The following is a 17,866-nucleotide window of genomic DNA, read 5'->3' on the forward strand; positions in this document are numbered from 1 at the left end:
GAGAAGCTCCTTCAGGTATACTGGGCCAAGGGCTTTAAAGGTCAGCACCAACACTTTGAATTGTGCTTGGAAACGTACTGGGAGCCAATGCAGGTCTTTTAGGACCGGTGTTATGTGGCCACTTCCAGTCACCAGTCTCATTGCCACATTCTGGATTAGTTGTAGGTTGCAGGTCACCTTCAATAGTAGCCCCACATAGAGCTCATTGCAGTAATGTTGCCAAATGTTGTCCTAGTCCTATGTTGCCTTATGAAACCCTACTGATAGAAAGCATTCGACTTTGGTGAGATGTTGGAGAATGTGCGGACACTTGAGGGTGGGCGAGTCCTTTAGAAGCAAGCATTTAGACCAGTCTTCTTCTGTCTAATACTCTCCAGACATTTGGGGTACACCTTCCATCAACCCAATAGTCAGAGATGGCAGAATTTGTAGTTCAAAACATCTGGAGGGCCTTAAGTTGGGGAAGTCTGGTTGAGGTGACAGGAAGAAGTCTCCTTCTTTCCTTGATCAACTTAAAATGTTGTCATGAGGTGACGAGAGTCATTTTACTGCAGTGGTGCATGTTAAAAGTGGAACGGTGAGACCCACTTTGACTGGAAGATAACTGTAAGATCTTCAGCCAGCTGCTCCCTTTCAGCCCAACCTGCCTCAGTGGGCAGTTGTTGGGGTAAATGGAGTGGTTGGGAGGGCAAATGAACTGCTTGGAGAAACAATGATCACACTGGTCCGCTGTCATCCAAGTATACCGTATTGCCCCAAATACAAGCCTCACACCAGCCTCCACAACATCCGAATGTGAAAAGTGTGGAGTAAATTTGCGACATTACGAAAATTGGCTTTTACGAAAACGCTGCAGAAACAAACATACGATAAAATGGAACAAAAAAAAATGTTTTATTGCCGGTTTGCGAGCTTGAGACTGTAGTGCGATTAATTCTAATGTCATTCATCACGTTCCCCGTATTTTACACTGCAGTATTGATTTTATTATTTGCATTTCCAATATTGCAAAGAGGTACTAAAACCACTTGCGGGACATCTCTTGTACCTAGAGTGTTTTCTTCTACATTTTTGAGTGAATTGGATAATGTCAGTTATTGGTGAAATTGTGACCCTGCAGGTTAAGGATTTTTTTGCAAAAAAATATTTTCCCACAGGTTAAGTTGTGGAGGGCTGATTTTTTTGTTCTGTGATAAAAAGCCTTCTGTTTCGACCGCCAAATCTGTCAGGGGAGCATTTGCAACAGTTTGGCACCATTTTAGAGTGAATTGGAGGAATTGAGATTTTTGCTGAAATTTTGACCCCGGAGTTTAGGGATTTTTTTTTTTTAAAAAAATCTTTTTTCCACAGGTTAAGTTGTGGAGGGCTGATTTCTTGTCCTGTGATAAAAAGCCTTCTGTTTCGACTGCCAAACCTTTCAGGGGAGCATTTACAACCATTTAGCACCATTTTAGAGTGAATTGGAGAAATTGAGATTTTTGCTGAAATTGTGACCCCGATCTTTTTCCACAGGTTAAGTTGTGGTGGGGTGATTTTTTTGTTTTGTGATAAGAAGCCTTCTGTCTCGACCGCCAAATCTGTCAGGGGAAGATTTGCAAGTGTTTGGCACCATTTTGGAGAGAATTGTAAAACGTCAGATTTTTCCCATTTTTGAGTGAATTGCCAAAAGTCAGATTTTTGCTGAAATTGTGACCCCGGGGCTTAGGGATTTTTTCAAAAAACTCTTTCTCCGCCGGTTAAGTTGTTGAGGGCTGATTTCTTCTCCTGTGATAAAAAGCCGTCTGTTTTGACTGCCAAACCTTACGGGGGAGCATTTGCAAGCGTTTGGCACCATTTTTGAGTGATTTGCCAAAAGTCAGATTTTTGCTGAAATTGTGACCCCGGGGCTTAGGGATTTTTTCAAAAAAATATTTTCTGCCGGATAAGTTGCTGAGGGCTGATTTCTTGAACTGTGATAAAGAGCCTTCTGTTTCGTATGCCAAATCTTTCAGGGGAGCATTTGCAACCGGTTGGCACCATTTTTGAATGATTTGCCAAAAGTCAAATTTTTGCTGAAATTGTGACCCCGGGGCTTAGGGATTTTTTCAAAAAAATCTTTTTCCGCCGCTTAAGTTGTTGAGGGCTGATTTCTTGTCCTGTGATAAAAAGCCTTGTGTTTCGACTGCCAAACCTTTCAGGGGAGCATTTGCAACCGGTTGGCACCATTTTTGAGTGAATTGCCAAAAGTCAGATTTTTGCTGAAATTGTGACCCCGGGGGTTAGGGATTTTTTCAAAAAAATATTTTCTGCCGGATAAGTTGCTGAGCGCTGATTTCTTGAACTGTGATAAAGAGCCTTCTGTTTCGTATGCCAAATCTTTCAGGGGAGCATTTGCAACCGGTTGGCACCATTTTTGAGTGAATTGCCAAAAGTCAAATTTTTGCTGAAATTGTGACCCCGGGGCTTAGGGATTGTTTCAAAAAAAATATTTTCTGCCGGATAAGTTGCTGAGGCCTGATTTCTTGTCCTGTGATAAAGAGCCTTCTGTTTCAACTGCCAAACCTTACAGGGAAGCATTTGCAACCGGTTGGCACCATTTTTGAGTGATTTGCCAAAAGTCAGATTTTTGCAGAAATTGTGACCCCGGGGCTTAGGGATTTTTTCAAAAAAATCTTTTTCCGCTGGAGAAGTTGCTGAGGGCTTATTTCTTGTCCTGTGATAAAAAGACTTCTGTTTCGAATGCCAAACCTTTCAGGGGAGAATTCAAAAGCATTTGGCACCATTTTTGAGTGATTTGCCAAAAGTCAGATTTTTGCTGAAATTGTGACGCCGGAGCTTAGGGATTTTTCAAAAAAATATTTTCTGCCGGATAAGTTGCTGAGGCCTTATTTCTTGTCCTGTGATTAAAAGACTTCTGTTTCGAATCCCAAACCTTTCAGGGGAGAATTCACAAATGTTTGGCACCATTTTTGAGTGATTTGCCAAAAGTCAGATTTTTGCTGAAATTGTGACCCCGGGGCTTAGGGATTTTTTCAAAAAAATCATTCTCCGCCGGATAAGCTGCTGAGGTCTGATTTCTTGTCCTGTGATAAAAAGCCTTCTGTTTCAACTGCCAAACATTTCATGGGAGCATTTGCAACCGGTTGGCACCATTTTTGAGTGAATTTACAAAAGTCAAATTTTTGCTGAAAATGTGACTCCGGGGCTTAGGGATTTTTTCAAAAAAATCTTGTTCCGCCGCTTAAGTTGTTGAGGGCTGATTTCTTGTCCTGTGATCAAAAGCCTTCTTTTTCGACTGCCAAACCCTTCAGGGGAGCATTTGCAACTGGTTGGCACCATTTTTGAGTGAATTGCCAAAAGTCAAATTTTTGCTGAAATTGTGACCCCGGCTTAGGGATTTTTCAAAAAAATATTTTTCGACGGTTAAGTTGCTGAGGGCTGATTTCTTGTCCTGTGATAAAAAGAATTCTGTTTCGACAGCCAAACCTTTCAGGGGAGAATTCACAAGGGATTGGCACCATTTTTGAGTGATTTGCCAAAAGTCAGATTTTTACTGAAATTGTGACCCCGGGGCTTAGGGATTTTTTCAAAAAAATATTTTCTGCCGGATAAGTTGCTGAGGGCTGATTTCTTGTCCTGTGATAAAAAGCCTTCTGTTTCAACTGCCAAACACTTCTGGGGAGCATTTGCAACCGGTTGGAACCATTTTTGAGTGAATTGCCAAAAGTCATATTTTTGCTGAAATTGTGACCCCTGGGCTTAGGGATTTTCCAAAAAAGTATCTTTCGCCGGTTAAGTTGCTGAGGGCTAATTTCTTGTCCTGTGATAAAAAGTCTTCTGTTTCCACTGCCAAACCCTTCAGGGGAGCATTTGCAACCGGTTGGCACCATTTTTGAGTGAATTGCCAAAAGTCAGATTTTTGCTGAAATTGTGACCCCGGGGCTTAGGGATTTTTTCAAAAAAATCTTTTTCCGCCGCTTAAGTTGTTGAGGGCTGATTTCTTGTCCTGTGATAAAAAGCCTTGTGTTTCGACTGCCAAACCTTTCAGGGGAGCATTTGCAAGCGGTTGGGACCATTTTTGAGTGAATTGTCAAAAGTCAGATTTTTGCTGAAATTGTGACCCCGGGGCTTAGGGATTTTTCAAAAAAATATTTTCTGCCGGATAAGTTGCTGAGGCCTGATTTCTTGTCCTGTGATAAAGAGCCTCCTGTTTCATCTGCCAAACCTTTCAGGGGAGCATTTGCAACCGGTTGGCACCATTTTTGAGTGAATTGCCAAAAGTCAAATTTTTGCTGAAATTTTGACCCCGGGGCTTAGGGATTTTTCAAAAAAATATTTTCTGCCGGATAAGTTGCTGAGCGCTGATTTCTTGTCCTGTGATAAAGAGCCTCCTGTTTCATCTGCCAAACCTTTCAGGGGAGCATTTGCAACCGGTTGGCACCATTTTTGAGTGAATTGCCCAAAGTCAGATTTTTGCTGAAATTGTGACCCCGGGGCTTAGGGATTTTTCAAAAAAATATTTTTCGCCGTTTAAGTTGCTGAGGGCTAATTTCTTGTCCTGTGATAAAGAGCCTTCTGTTTCGAATGCCAAACCTTTCAGGGGAGCATTTGCAACCGGTTGGCACCATTTTTGAGTGAATTGCCAAAAGTCAAATTTTTCCTGAAATTGTGACCCCGGGGCTTAGGGATTTTTTCAAAAAAATCTGTTTCCGCCGGATAAGTTGCTGAGGGCTGATTTCTTGTCCTGTGATAAAGAGCCTTCTGTTTCGACTGCCAAACCTTTCAGGGGACCATTTGCAACCGGTTGGCACCATTTTTGAATGATTTGCCAAAAGTCAGATTTTTGCTGAAATTGTGACCCCGGGGCTTAGGGATTTTTTCAAAAAAATATTTTCTGCCGGATAAGTTGCTGAGCGCTGATTTCTTCTCCTGTGATTAAAAGACTTCTGTTTCGAATCCCAAACCTTTCAGGGGAGAATTCACAAGCGTTTGGCACCATTTTTGAGTGATTTGCCAAAAGTCAGATTTTTGCTGAAATTGTGACCCCGGGGCTTAGGGATTTTTTCAAAGAAATATTTTCTGCCGGATAAGTTGCTGAGGCCTGATTTCTTGTCCTGTGATAAAGAGCCTCCTGTTTCATCTGCCAAACCTTTCAGGGGAGCATTTGCAACCGGTTGGCACCATTTTTGAGTGAATTGCCAAAAGTCAAATTTTTGCTGAAATTGTGACCCCGGGGCTTAGGGATTTTTCAAAAAAATCTTTTTCCGCCGCTTAAGTAGTTGAGGCCTGATTTCTTGTCCTGTGATAAAAAGCCTTGTGTTTCGACTGCCAAACGTTTCAGGGGAGCATTTGCAACCGGTTGGCACCATTTTTGAGTGAATTGCCAAAAGTCAAATTTTTGCTGAAATTTTGACCCCGGGGGGCTTAGGGATTTTTTTAAAAAATATTTTTCACCGGTTAAGTTGCTGAGGGCTAATTTCTTGTCCTGTGATAAAGAGCCTTCTGTTTCGAATGCCAAACCTTTCAGGGGACCATTTGCAACCGGTTGGCACCATTTTTGAGTGAATTGCCAAAAGTCAAATTTTTGCTGAAATTTTGACCCCGGGGCTTAGGGATTTTTCAAAAAAATATTTTCTGCCGGATAAGTTGCTGAGCGCTGATTTCTTGTCCTGTGATAAAGAGCCTCCTGTTTCATCTGCCAAACCTTTCAGGGGAGCATTTGCAACCGGTTGGCACCATTTTTGAGTGAATTGCCCAAAGTCAGATTTTTGCTGAAATTGTGACCCCGGGGCTTAGGGATTTTTCAAAAAAATATTTTTCGCCGTTTAAGTTGCTGAGGGCTAATTTCTTGTCCTGTGATAAAGAGCCTTCTGTTTCGAATGCCAAACCTTTCAGGGGAGCATTTGCAACCGGTTGGCACCATTTTTGAGTGAATTGCCAAAAGTCAAATTTTTCCTGAAATTGTGACCCCGGGGCTTAGGGATTTTTTCAAAAAAATCTGTTTCCGCCGGATAAGTTGCTGAGGGCTGATTTCTTGTCCTGTGATAAAGAGCCTTCTGTTTCGACTGCCAAACCTTTCAGGGGACCATTTGCAACCGGTTGGCACCATTTTTGAATGATTTGCCAAAAGTCAGATTTTTGCTGAAATTGTGACCCCGGGGCTTAGGGATTTTTTCAAAAAAATATTTTCTGCCGGATAAGTTGCTGAGCGCTGATTTCTTCTCCTGTGATTAAAAGACTTCTGTTTCGAATCCCAAACCTTTCAGGGGAGAATTCACAAGCGTTTGGCACCATTTTTGAGTGATTTGCCAAAAGTCAGATTTTTGCTGAAATTGTGACCCCGGGGCTTAGGGATTTTTTCAAAGAAATATTTTCTGCCGGATAAGTTGCTGAGGCCTGATTTCTTGTCCTGTGATAAAGAGCCTCCTGTTTCATCTGCCAAACCTTTCAGGGGAGCATTTGCAACCGGTTGGCACCATTTTTGAGTGAATTGCCCAAAGTCAAATTTTTGCTGAAATTTTGACCCCGGGGCTTAGGGATTTTTCAAAAAAATATTTTCTGCCGGATAAGTTGCTGAGGCCTGATTTCTTGTCCTGTGATAAAGAGCCGCCTGTTTCATCTGCCAAACCTTTCAGGGGAGCATTTGCAACTGGTTGGCACCATTTTTGAGTGAATTGCCCAAAGTCAGATTTTTGCTGAAATTGTGACCCCGGGGCTTAGGGATTTTTCAAAAAAATATTTTTCGCCGGTTAAGTTGCTGAGGGCTAATTTCTTGTCCTGTGATAAAGAGCCTTCTGTTTCGAATGCCAAACCTTTCAGGGGAGCATTTGCAACCGGTTGGCACCATTTTTGAATGATTTGCCAAAAGTCAGCTTTTTGCTGAAATTGTGACCCCGGGGCTTAGGGATTTTTTCAAAAAAATATTTTCTGCCGGATAAGTTGCTGAGCGCTGATTTCTTGTCCTGTGATTAAAAGACTTCTGTTTCGATGTCCCAAACCTTTCAGGGGAGAATTCACAAGCGTTTGGCACCATTTTTGAGTGATTTGCCAAAAGTCAGATTTTTGCTGAAATTGTGACCCCGGGGCTTAGGGATTTTTTCAAAGAAATATTTTCTGCCGGATAAGTTGCTGAGGCCTGATTTCTTGTCCTGTGATAAAGAGCCTCCTGTTTCATCTGCCAAACCTTTCAGGGGAGCATTTGCAACCGGTTGGCACCATTTTTGAGTGAATTGCCAAAAGTCAAATTTTTGCTGAAATTTTGACCCCGGGGCTTAGGGATTTTTCAAAAAAATATTTTCTGCCGGATAAGTTGCTGAGGCCTGATTTCTTGTCCTGTGATAAAGAGCCTCCTGTTTCATCTGCCAAACCTTTCAGGGGAGCATTTGCAACCGGTTGGCACCATTTTTGAGTGAATTGCCCAAAGTCAGATTTTTGCTGAAATTGTGACCCCGGGGCTTAGGGATTTTTCAAAAAAATATTTTTCGCCGTTTAAGTTGCTGAGGGCTAATTTCTTGTCCTGTGATAAAGAGCCTTCTGTTTCGAATGCCAAACCTTTCAGGGGAGCATTTGCAACCGGTTGGCACCATTTTTGAGTGAATTGCCAAAAGTCAAATTTTTCCTGAAATTGTGACCCCGGGGCTTAGGGATTTTTTCCAAAAAATCTGTTTCCGCCGGATAAGTTGCTGAGGGCTGATTTCTTGTCCTGTGATAAAGAGCCTTCTGTTTCGACTGCCAAACCTTTCAGGGGACCATTTGCAACCGGTTGGCACCATTTTTGAATGATTTGCCAAAAGTCAGATTTTTGCTGAAATTGTGACCCCGGGGCTTAGGGATTTTTTCAAAGAAATATTTTCTGCCGGATAAGTTGCTGAGGCCTGATTTCTTGTCCTGTGATAAAGAGCCTCCTGTTTCATCTGCCAAACCTTTCAGGGGAGCATTTGCAACCGGTTGGCACCATTTTTGAGTGAATTGCCAAAAGTCAAATTTTTGCTGAAATTGTGACCCCGGGGCTTAGGGATTTTTCAAAAAAATCTTTTTCCGCCGCTTAAGTAGTTGAGGCCTGATTTCTTGTCCTGTGATAAAAAGCCTTGTGTTTCGACTGCCAAACGTTTCAGGGGAGCATTTGCAACCGGTTGGCACCATTTTTGAGTGAATTGCCAAAAGTCAAATTTTTGCTGAAATTTTGACCCCGGGGGGCTTAGGGATTTTTTTAAAAAATATTTTTCACCGGTTAAGTTGCTGAGGGCTAATTTCTTGTCCTGTGATAAAGAGCCTTCTGTTTCGAATGCCAAACCTTTCAGGGGACCATTTGCAACCGGTTGGCACCATTTTTGAGTGAATTGCCAAAAGTTAAATTTTTGCTGAAATTTTGACCCCGGGGCTTAGGGATTTTTCAAAAAAATATTTTCTGCCGGATAAGTTGCTGAGGCCTGATTTCTTGTCCTGTGATAAAGAGCCTCCTGTTTCATCTGCCAAACCTTTCAGGGGAGCATTTGCAACTGGTTGGCACCATTTTTGAGTGAATTGCCCAAAGTCAGATTTTTGCTGAAATTGTGACCCCGGGGCTTAGGGATTTTTCAAAAAAATATTTTTCGCCGGTTAAGTTGCTGAGGGCTAATTTCTTGTCCTGTGATAAAGAGCCTTCTGTTTCGAATGCCAAACCTTTCAGGGGAGCATTTGCAACCGGTTGGCACCATTTTTGAATGATTTGCCAAAAGTCAGCTTTTTGCTGAAATTGTGACCCCGGGGCTTAGGGATTTTTTCAAAAAAATATTTTCTGCCGGATAAGTTGCTGAGCGCTGATTTCTTGTCCTGTGATTAAAAGACTTCTGTTTCGATGTCCCAAACCTTTCAGGGGAGAATTCACAAGCGTTTGGCACCATTTTTGAGTGATTTGCCAAAAGTCAGATTTTTGCTGAAATTGTGACCCCGGGGCTTAGGGATTTTTTCAAAGAAATATTTTCTGCCGGATAAGTTGCTGAGGCCTGATTTCTTGTCCTGTGATAAAGAGCCTCCTGTTTCATCTGCCAAAACTTTCAGGGGAGCATTTGCACCCGGTTGGCACCATTTTTGAGTGAATTGCCAAAAGTCAAATTTTTGCTGAAATTGTGACCCCGGGGCTTAGGGATTTTTCAAAAAAATCTTTTTCCGCCGCTTAAGTAGTTGAGGCCTGATTTCTTGTCCTGTGATAAAAAGCCTTGTGTTTCGACGGCCAAACCCTTCAGGGGAGCATTTGCAACCGGTTGGCACCATTTTTGAGTGAATTGCCAAAAGTCAAATTTTTGCTGAAATTTTGACCCCGTGGGGCTTAGGGATTTTTTAAAAAAATATTTTTCGCCGGTTAAGTTGCTGAGGGCTAATTTCTTGTCCTGTGATAAAGAGCCTTCTGTTTCGAATGCCAAACCTTTCAGGGGACGATTTGCAACCGGTTGGCACCATTTTTGAGTTAATTGCCAAAAGTCAGATTTTTGCTGAAATTTTGACCCCGTGGAGCTTAGGGATTTTACAAAAAAATATTTTCTGCCGGACAAGTTGCTGAGGGCTGATTTCTTGTCCTGTGATTAAAAGACTTCTGTTTCGACTGCCAAACCCTTCAGGGGAGGATTTGCAACCGGTTGGCACCATTTTTGAGTGAATTGGCAAAAGTCAGATTTTTGCTGAAATTGTGACCCAGGGGCTTAGGGATTTTTTCAAAAAAATATTTTCTGCCGGATAAGTTGCTGAGGGCTGATTTCTTGTCCTGTTATAAAGAGCCATCTGTTTCAACTGCCAAACCTTTCAGGGGAGCATTTGCAACCGGTTGGCACCATTTTTGAGTGATTTGCCAAAAGTCAGATTTTTGCTGAAATTATGACCCCGGGGCTTAGGGATTTTTTCAAAAAAATCTTTTTCCGCCGCTTAAGTTGTTGAGGGCTGATTTCTTGTCCTGTGATAAAAAGCCTTGTGTTTCAACTGCCAAACCTTTCAGGGGAGCAATTGCAAGCGGTTGGCACCATTTTTGAGTGAATTGCCAAAAGTCAGATTTTTGCTGAAATTGTGACCCCGGGGCTTAGGGATTTTTTCAAAAAAATATTTTCTGCCGGATAAGTTGCTGAGGGCTGATTTCTTGTCACGTGATAAAAAGACTTCTGTTTCTACTGCCAAACCTTTCAGGGGAGAATTCACAAGCGTTTGGCACCATTTTTGATTGATTTGCCAATAGTCGGATTTTTGCTGAAATTGTGACCCCGGGGCTTAGGGATTTTTTCAAAAAAATATTTTTCCGCCGCTTAAGTTGTTGCGGGCTGATTTCTTCTCCTGTGATTAATAGATTTCTGTTTCGACTGCAAAACCTTTCAGGGGAGCATTTGCAACCGGTTGGCACCATTTTTGAGTGATTTGCCAAAAGTCAGATTTTTGATGAAATTATGACCCCGGGGCTTAGGGATTTTTTCAAAAAAATCTTTTTCCGCCGCTTAAGTTGTTGAGGGCTGATTTCTTGTCCTGTGATAAAAAGCCTTGTGTTTCGACTGCCAAACCTTTCAGGGGAGCATTTGCAACCGGTTGGCACCATTTTTGAGTGAATTGCCCAAAGTCAGATTTTTGCTGAAATTGTGACCCCGGGGCTTAGGGATTTTTCGAAAAAATATTTTCTGCCGGATAAGTTGCTGAGGCCTGATTTCTTGTCCTGTGATAAAGAGCCTCCTTTTTCATCTGCCAAACCTTTCAGGGGAGCATTTGCAACCGGTTGGCACCATTTTTGAGTGAATTGCCCAAAGTCAGATTTTTGCTGAAATTGTGACCCCGGGGCTTAGGGATTTTTCAAAAAAATATTTTTCGCCGGTTAAGTTGCTGAGGGCTAATTTCTTGTCCTGTGATAAAGAGCCTTCTGTTTCGAATGCCAAACCTTTCAGGGGAGCATTTGCAACCGGTTGGCACCATTTTTGAGTGAATTGCCAAAAGTCAAATTTTTCCTGAAATTGTGACCCCGGGGCTTAGGGATTTTTTCAAAAAAATATTTTTCGCCGGTTAAGTTGCTGAGGGCTGATTTCTTGTCCTGTGATAAAGAGCCATCTGTTTCAACTGCCAAACCTTACAGGGAAGCATTTGCAACCGGTTGGCACCATTTTTGAGTGAATTGCCAAAAGTCAAATTTTTGCTGAAATTGTGATCCCGGGGCTTAGGGATTTTTTCAAAAAAATCTGTTTCCGCCGGATAAGTTGCTGAGGGCTGATTTCTTGTCCTGTGATAAAGAGCCTTCTGTTTCGACTGCCAAACCTTTCAGGGGACCATTTGCAGCCGGTTGGCACCATTTTTGAATGATTTGCCAAAAGTCAGCTTTTTGCTGAAATTGTGACCCCGGGGCTTAGGGATTTTTTCAAAAAAATATTTTCTGCCGGATAAGTTGCTGAGGGCTGATTTCTTGTCCTGTGATTAAAAGACTTCTGTTTCGAATCCCAAACCTTTCAGGGGAGAATTCACAAGCGTTTGGCACCATTTTTGATTGATTTGCCAATAGTCGGATTTTTGCTGAAATTGTGACCCAGGGGCTTAGGGATTTTTTCAAAAAAATATTTTTCCGCCGCTTAAGTTGTTGCGGGCTGATTTCTTCTCCTGTGATTAATAGATTTCTGTTTCGACTGCAAAACCTTTCAGGGGAGCATTTGCAACCGGTTGGCACCATTTTTGAGTGATTTGCCAAAAGTCAGATTTTTGCTGAAATTATGACCCCGGGGCTTAGGGATTTTTTCAAAAAAATCTTTTTCCGCCGCTTAAGTTGTTGAGGGCTGATTTCTTGTCCTGTGATAAAAAGCCTTGTGTTTCGACTGCCAAACCTTTCAGGGGAGCATTTGCAAGCGGTTGGCACCATTTTTGAGTGAATTGCCAAAAGTAAGTTTTTTGCTGAAATTGTGACCCCGGGGCTTAGGGATTTTTCAAAAAAATATTTTCTGCCGGATAAGTTGCTGAGGGCTGATTTCTTGTCACGTGATAAAAAGACTTCTGTTTCTACTGCCAAACCTTTCAGGGGAGAATTCACAAGCGTTTGGCACCATTTTTGATTGATTTGCCAATAGTCGGATTTTTGCTGAAATTGTGACCCCGGGGCTTAGGGATTTTTCAAAAAAAATATTTTTCGCCGGTTAAGTTGCTGAGGGCTAATTTCTTGTCCTGTGATAAAGAGCCTTCTGTTTCGAATGCCAAACCTTTCAGGGGAGCATTTGCAAGCGGTTGGCACCATTTTTGAGTGAATTGCCAAAAGTCAGATTTTTGCTGAAATTGTGACCCTGGGGCTTAGGGATTTTTTCAAAAAAATATTTTCTGCCGGATAAGTTGCTGAGCGCTGATTTCTTGTCCTGTGATAAGGAGCCTTCTGTTTCGAATGCCAAACCTTTCAGGGGAGCATTTGCAACCGGTTGGAACCATTTTTGAGTGAATTGCCAAAAGTCAGATTTTTGCTGAAATTGTGACCCCGGGGCTTAGGGATTTTTTCAAAAAAATATTTTCTGCCGGATAAGTTGCTGAGGGCTGATTTCTTGTCCTGTGATAAAGAGCCTTCTGTTTCAACTGCCAAACCTTTCATGGAAGCATTTGCAAGCGGTGGGCACCATTTTTGAATGATTTGCCAAAAGTCAAATTTTTGCTGAAATTGTGACCCCAGGGCTTAGGGATTTTTTCAAAGAAATCTTTTTCCGCCGCTTAAGTTGTTGAGGGCTGATTTCTTGTCCTGTGATAAAAAGCCTTGTGTTTCGACTGCCAAAACTTTCAGGGGAGCATTTGCAACCGGTTGGCACCATTTTTCAGTGAATTGCCAAAAGTCAAATTTTTGCTGAAATTGTGACCCCAGGGCTTAGGGATTTTTCAAAAAAATATTTTTCGCCGGTTAAGTTGCTGAGGGCTAATTTCTTGTCCTGTGATAAAGATCCTTCTTTTTCGAATGCCAAACCTTTCAGGGGAGCATTTGCAACCGGTTGGCACCATTTTTGAGTGAATTGCCAAAAGTCAAATTTTTGCTGAAATTGTGACCCCGGGGCTTAGGGATTTTTTCAAAAAAATATTTTCTGCCGGATAAGTTGCTGAGGGCTGATTTCTTGTCCTGTGATAAAGAGCCATCTGTTTCAACTGCCAAACCTTTCAGGGGAGCATTTGCAACCGGTTGGCACCATTTTTGAGTGATTTGCCAAAAGTCAGATTTTTGCTGAAATTATGACCCCGGGGCTTAGGGATTTTTTCAAAAAAATCTTTTTCCGCCGCTTAAGTTGTTGAGGGCTGATTTCTTGTCCTGTGATAAAAAGCCTTGTGTTTCGACTGCCAAACCTTTCAGGGGAGCATTTGCAAGCGGTTGGCACCATTTTTGAGTGAATTGCCAAAAGTAAGTTTTTTGCTGAAATTGTGACCCCGGGCTTAGGGATTTTTTCAAAGAAATATTTTCTGCCGGATAAGTTGCTGAGGCCTGATTTCTTGTCCTGTGATAAAGAGCCTCCTGTTTCATCTGCCAAACCTTTCAGGGGAGCATTTGCAACCGGTTGGCACCATTTTTGAGTGAGTTGCCAAAAGTCAGATTTTTGCTGAAATTGTGACCCCGGGGCTTAGGGATTTTTCAAAAAAATATTTTTCACCGGTTAAGTTGCTGAGGGCTAATTTCTTGTCCTGTGATAAAGAGCCTTCTGTTTCGAATGCCAAACCTTTCAGGGGAGCATTTGCAACCGGTTGGCACCATTTTTGAGTGAATTGCCAAAAGTCAAATTTTTCCTGAAATTGTGACCCCGGGGCTTAGGGATTTTTTCAAAAAAATATTTTTCGCCGGTTAAGTTGCTGAGGGCTGATTTCTTGTCCTGTGATAAAGAGCCATCTGTTTCAACTGCCAAACCTTTCAGGGGAGCATTTGCAACCGGTTGGCACCATTTTTGAGTGAGTTGCCAAAAGTCAGCTTTTTGCTGAAATTGTGACCCCGGGGCTTAGGGATTTTTTCAAAAAAATATTTTCTGCCGGATAAGTTGCTGAGCGCTGATTTCTTGTCCTGTGATTAAAAGACTTCTGTTTCAACTGCCAAACCTTTCAGGGGAGCATTTGCAACCGGTTGGCACCATTTTTGAGTGATTTGCCAAAAGTCAGATGTTTGCTGAAATTGTGACCCCGGGGCTTAGGGATTTTTTCAAAAAATTCTTATTCCGCCGCTTAAGTTGCTGAGGCCTGATTTCTTGTCCTGTGATAAAGAGCCTTCTGTTTCGACTACCAAACCTTTCAGGGGACCATTTGCAACCGGTTGGCACCATTTTTGAATGATTTGCCAAAAGTCAGCTTTTTGCTGAAATTGTGACCCCGGGGCTTAGGGATTTTTTCAAAAAAATATTTTCTGCCGGATAAGTTGCTGAGGGCTGATTTCTTGTCCTGTGATTAAAAGACTTCTGTTTCGAATCCCAAACCTTTCAGGGGAGAATTCACAAATGTTTGGCACCATTTTTGAGTGATTTGCCAAAAGTCAGATTTTTGCTGAAATTGTGACCCCGGGGCTTAGGGATTTTTTCAAAGAAATATTTTCTGCCGGATAAGTTGCTGAGGCCTGATTTCTTGTCCTGTGATAAAGAGCCTCCTGTTTCATCTGCCAAACCTTTCAGGGGAGCATTTGCAACCGGTTGGCACCATTTTTGAGTGAATTGCCAAAAGTCAAATTTTTGCTGAAATTTTGACCCCGGGGCTTAGGGATTTTTCAAAAAAATATTTTCTGCCGGATAAGTTGCTGAGGCCTGATTTCTTGTCCTGTGATAAAGAGCCTCCTGTTTCATCTGCCAAACCTTTCAGGGGAGCATTTGCAACCGGTTGGCACCATTTTTGAGTGAATTGCCCAAAGTCAGATTTTTGCTGAAATTGTGACCCCGGGGCTTAGGGATTTTTCAAAAAAATATTTTTCGCCGTTTAAGTTGCTGAGGGCTAATTTCTTGTCCTGTGATAAAGAGCCTTCTGTTTCGAATGCCAAACCTTTCAGGGGAGCATTTGCAACCGGTTGGCACCATTTTTGAGTGAATTGCCAAAAGTCAAATTTTTCCTGAAATTGTGACCCCGGGGCTTAGGGATTTTTTCCAAAAAATCTGTTTCCGCCGGATAAGTTGCTGAGGGCTGATTTCTTGTCCTGTGATAAAGAGCCTTCTGTTTCGACTGCCAAACCTTTCAGGGGACCATTTGCAACCGGTTGGCACCATTTTTGAATGATTTGCCAAAAGTCAGATTTTTGCTGAAATTGTGACCCCGGGGCTTAGGGATTTTTTCAAAAAAATATTTTCTGCCGGATAAGTTGCTGAGCGCTGATTTCTTCTCCTGTGATTAAAAGACTTCTGTTTCGAATCCCAAACCTTTCAGGGGAGAATTCACAAGCGTTTGGCACCATTTTTGAGTGATTTGCCAAAAGTCAGATTTTTGCTGAAATTGTGACCCCGGGGCTTAGGGATTTTTTCAAAAAAATATTTTCTGCCGGATAAGTTGCTGAGCGCTGATTTCTTGTCCTGTGATTAAAAGCCTTGTGTTTCGACTGCCAAACGTTTCAGGGGAGCATTTGCAACCCGTTGGCACCATTTTTGAGTGAATTGCCAAAAGTCAGATTTTTGCTGAAATTTTGACCCCGGGGGGCTTAGGGATTTTTTTAAAAAATATTTTTCACCGGTTAAGTTGCTGAGGGCTAATTTCTTGTCCTGTGATAAAGAGCCTTCTGTTTCGAATGCCAAACCTTTCAGGGGACCATTTGCAACCGGTTGGCACCATTTTTGAGTGAATTGCCAAAAGTCAAATTTTTGCTGAAATTTTGACCCCGGGGCTTAGGGATTTTTCAAAAAAATATTTTCTGCCGGATAAGTTGCTGAGGCCTGATTTCTTGTCCTGTGATAAAGAGCCTCCTGTTTCATCTGCCAAACCTTTCAGGGGAGCATTTGCAACTGGTTGGCACCATTTTTGAGTGAATTGCCCAAAGTCAGATTTTTGCTGAAATTGTGACCCCGGGGCTTAGGGATTTTTCAAAAAAATATTTTTCGCCGGTTAAGTTGCTGAGGGCTAATTTCTTGTCCTGTGATAAAGAGCCTTCTGTTTCGAATGCCAAACCTTTCAGGGGAGCATTTGCAACCGGTTGGCACCATTTTTGAATGATTTGCCAAAAGTCAGCTTTTTGCTGAAATTGTGACCCCGGGGCTTAGGGATTTTTTCAAAGAAATATTTTCTGCCGGATAAGTTGCTGAGGCCTGATTTCTTGTCCTGTGATAAAGAGCCTCCTGTTTCATCTGCCAAAACTTTCAGGGGAGCATTTGCACCCGGTTGGCACCATTTTTGAGTGAATTGCCAAAAGTCAAATTTTTGCTGAAATTGTGACCCCGGGGCTTAGGGATTTTTCAAAAAAATCTTTTTCCGCCGCTTAAGTAGTTGAGGCCTGATTTCTTGTCCTGTGATAAAAAGCCTTGTGTTTCGACTGCCAAACCCTTCAGGGGAGCATTTGCAACCGGTTGGCACCATTTTTGAGTGAATTGCCAAAAGTCAAATTTTTGCTGAAATTTTGACCCCGTGGGGCTTAGGGATTTTTTAAAAAAATATTTTTCGCCGGTTAAGTTGCTGAGGGCTAATTTCTTGTCCTGTGATAAAGAGCCTTCTGTTTCGAATGCCAAACCTTTCAGGGGACGATTTGCAACCGGTTGGCACCATTTTTGAGTTAATTGCCAAAAGTCAGATTTTTGCTGAAATTTTGACCCCGTGGGGCTTAGGGATTTTACAAAAAAATATTTTCTGCCGGACAAGTTGCTGAGGGCTGATTTCTTGTCCTGTGATTAAAAGACTTCTGTTTCAACTGCCAAACCTTTCAGGGGAGCATTTGCAACTGGTTGGCACCATTTTTGAGTGAATTGCCAAAAGTCAAATTTTTCCTGAAATTGTGACCCCGGGGCTTAGGGATTTTTTCAAAAAAATATTTTTCGCCGGTTAAGTTGCTGAGGGCTGATTTCTTGTCCTGTGATAAAGAGCCATCTGTTTCAACTGCCAAACCTTTCAGGGGAGCATTTGCAACCGGTTGGCACCATTTTTGAGTGAATTGCCAAAAGTCAGCTTTTTGCTGAAATTGTGACCCCGGGGCTTAGGGATTTTTTCAAAAAAATATTTTCTGCCGGATAAGTTGCTGAGCGCTGATTTCTTGTCCTGTGATTAAAAGACTTCTGTTTCAACTGCCAAACCTTTCAGGGGAGCATTTGCAACCGGTTGGCACCATTTTTGAGTGATTTGCCAAAAGTCAGATGTTTGCTGAAATTGTGACCCCGGGGCTTAGGGATTTTTTCAAAAAATTCTTATTCCGCCGCTTAAGTTGCTGAGGCCTGATTTCTTGTCCTGTGATAAAGAGCCTTCTGTTTCGACTACCAAACCTTTCAGGGGACCATTTGCAACCGGTTGGCACCATTTTTGAATGATTTGCCAAAAGTCAGCTTTTTGCTGAAATTGTGACCCCGGGGCTTAGGGATTTTTTCAAAAAAATATTTTTTGCCGGATAAGTTGCTGAGGCCTTATTTCTTGTCCTGTGATTAAAAGACTTCTGTTTCGAATCCCAAACCTTTCAGGGGAGAATTCACAAATGTTTGGCACCATTTTTGAGTGATTTGCCAAAAGTCAGATTTTTGCTGAAATTGTGACCCCGGGGCTTAGGGATTTTTTCAAAGAAATATTTTCTGCCGGATAAGTTGCTGAGGCCTGATTTCTTGTCCTGTGATAAAGAGCCTCCTGTTTCATCTGCCAAACCTTTCAGGGGAGCATTTGCAACCGGTTGGCACCATTTTTGAGTGAATTGCCAAAAGTCAAATTTTTGCTGAAATTTTGACCCCGGGGCTTAGGGATTTTTCAAAAAAATATTTTCTGCCGGATAAGTTGCTGAGGCCTGATTTCTTGTCCTGTG

At 42.1% G+C, this 17,866-nt stretch overlaps 1 long non-coding RNA gene across 1 annotated transcript in view; it reads left to right on the top strand.

The window, feature by feature from the left end:
- Positions 1 to 17,866, top strand: part of LOC307223644 — a 454,922-nt gene that overhangs the window by 216,952 nt on the left and 220,104 nt on the right. The gene's annotated exons all lie outside the window — the stretch shown is intronic.

This window comes from Podarcis cretensis (assembly GCF_951804945.1).
Source record: "Podarcis cretensis genome assembly, chromosome: 9".
NCBI classification, from domain to species: Eukaryota; Metazoa; Chordata; class Lepidosauria; order Squamata; family Lacertidae; genus Podarcis; species Podarcis cretensis.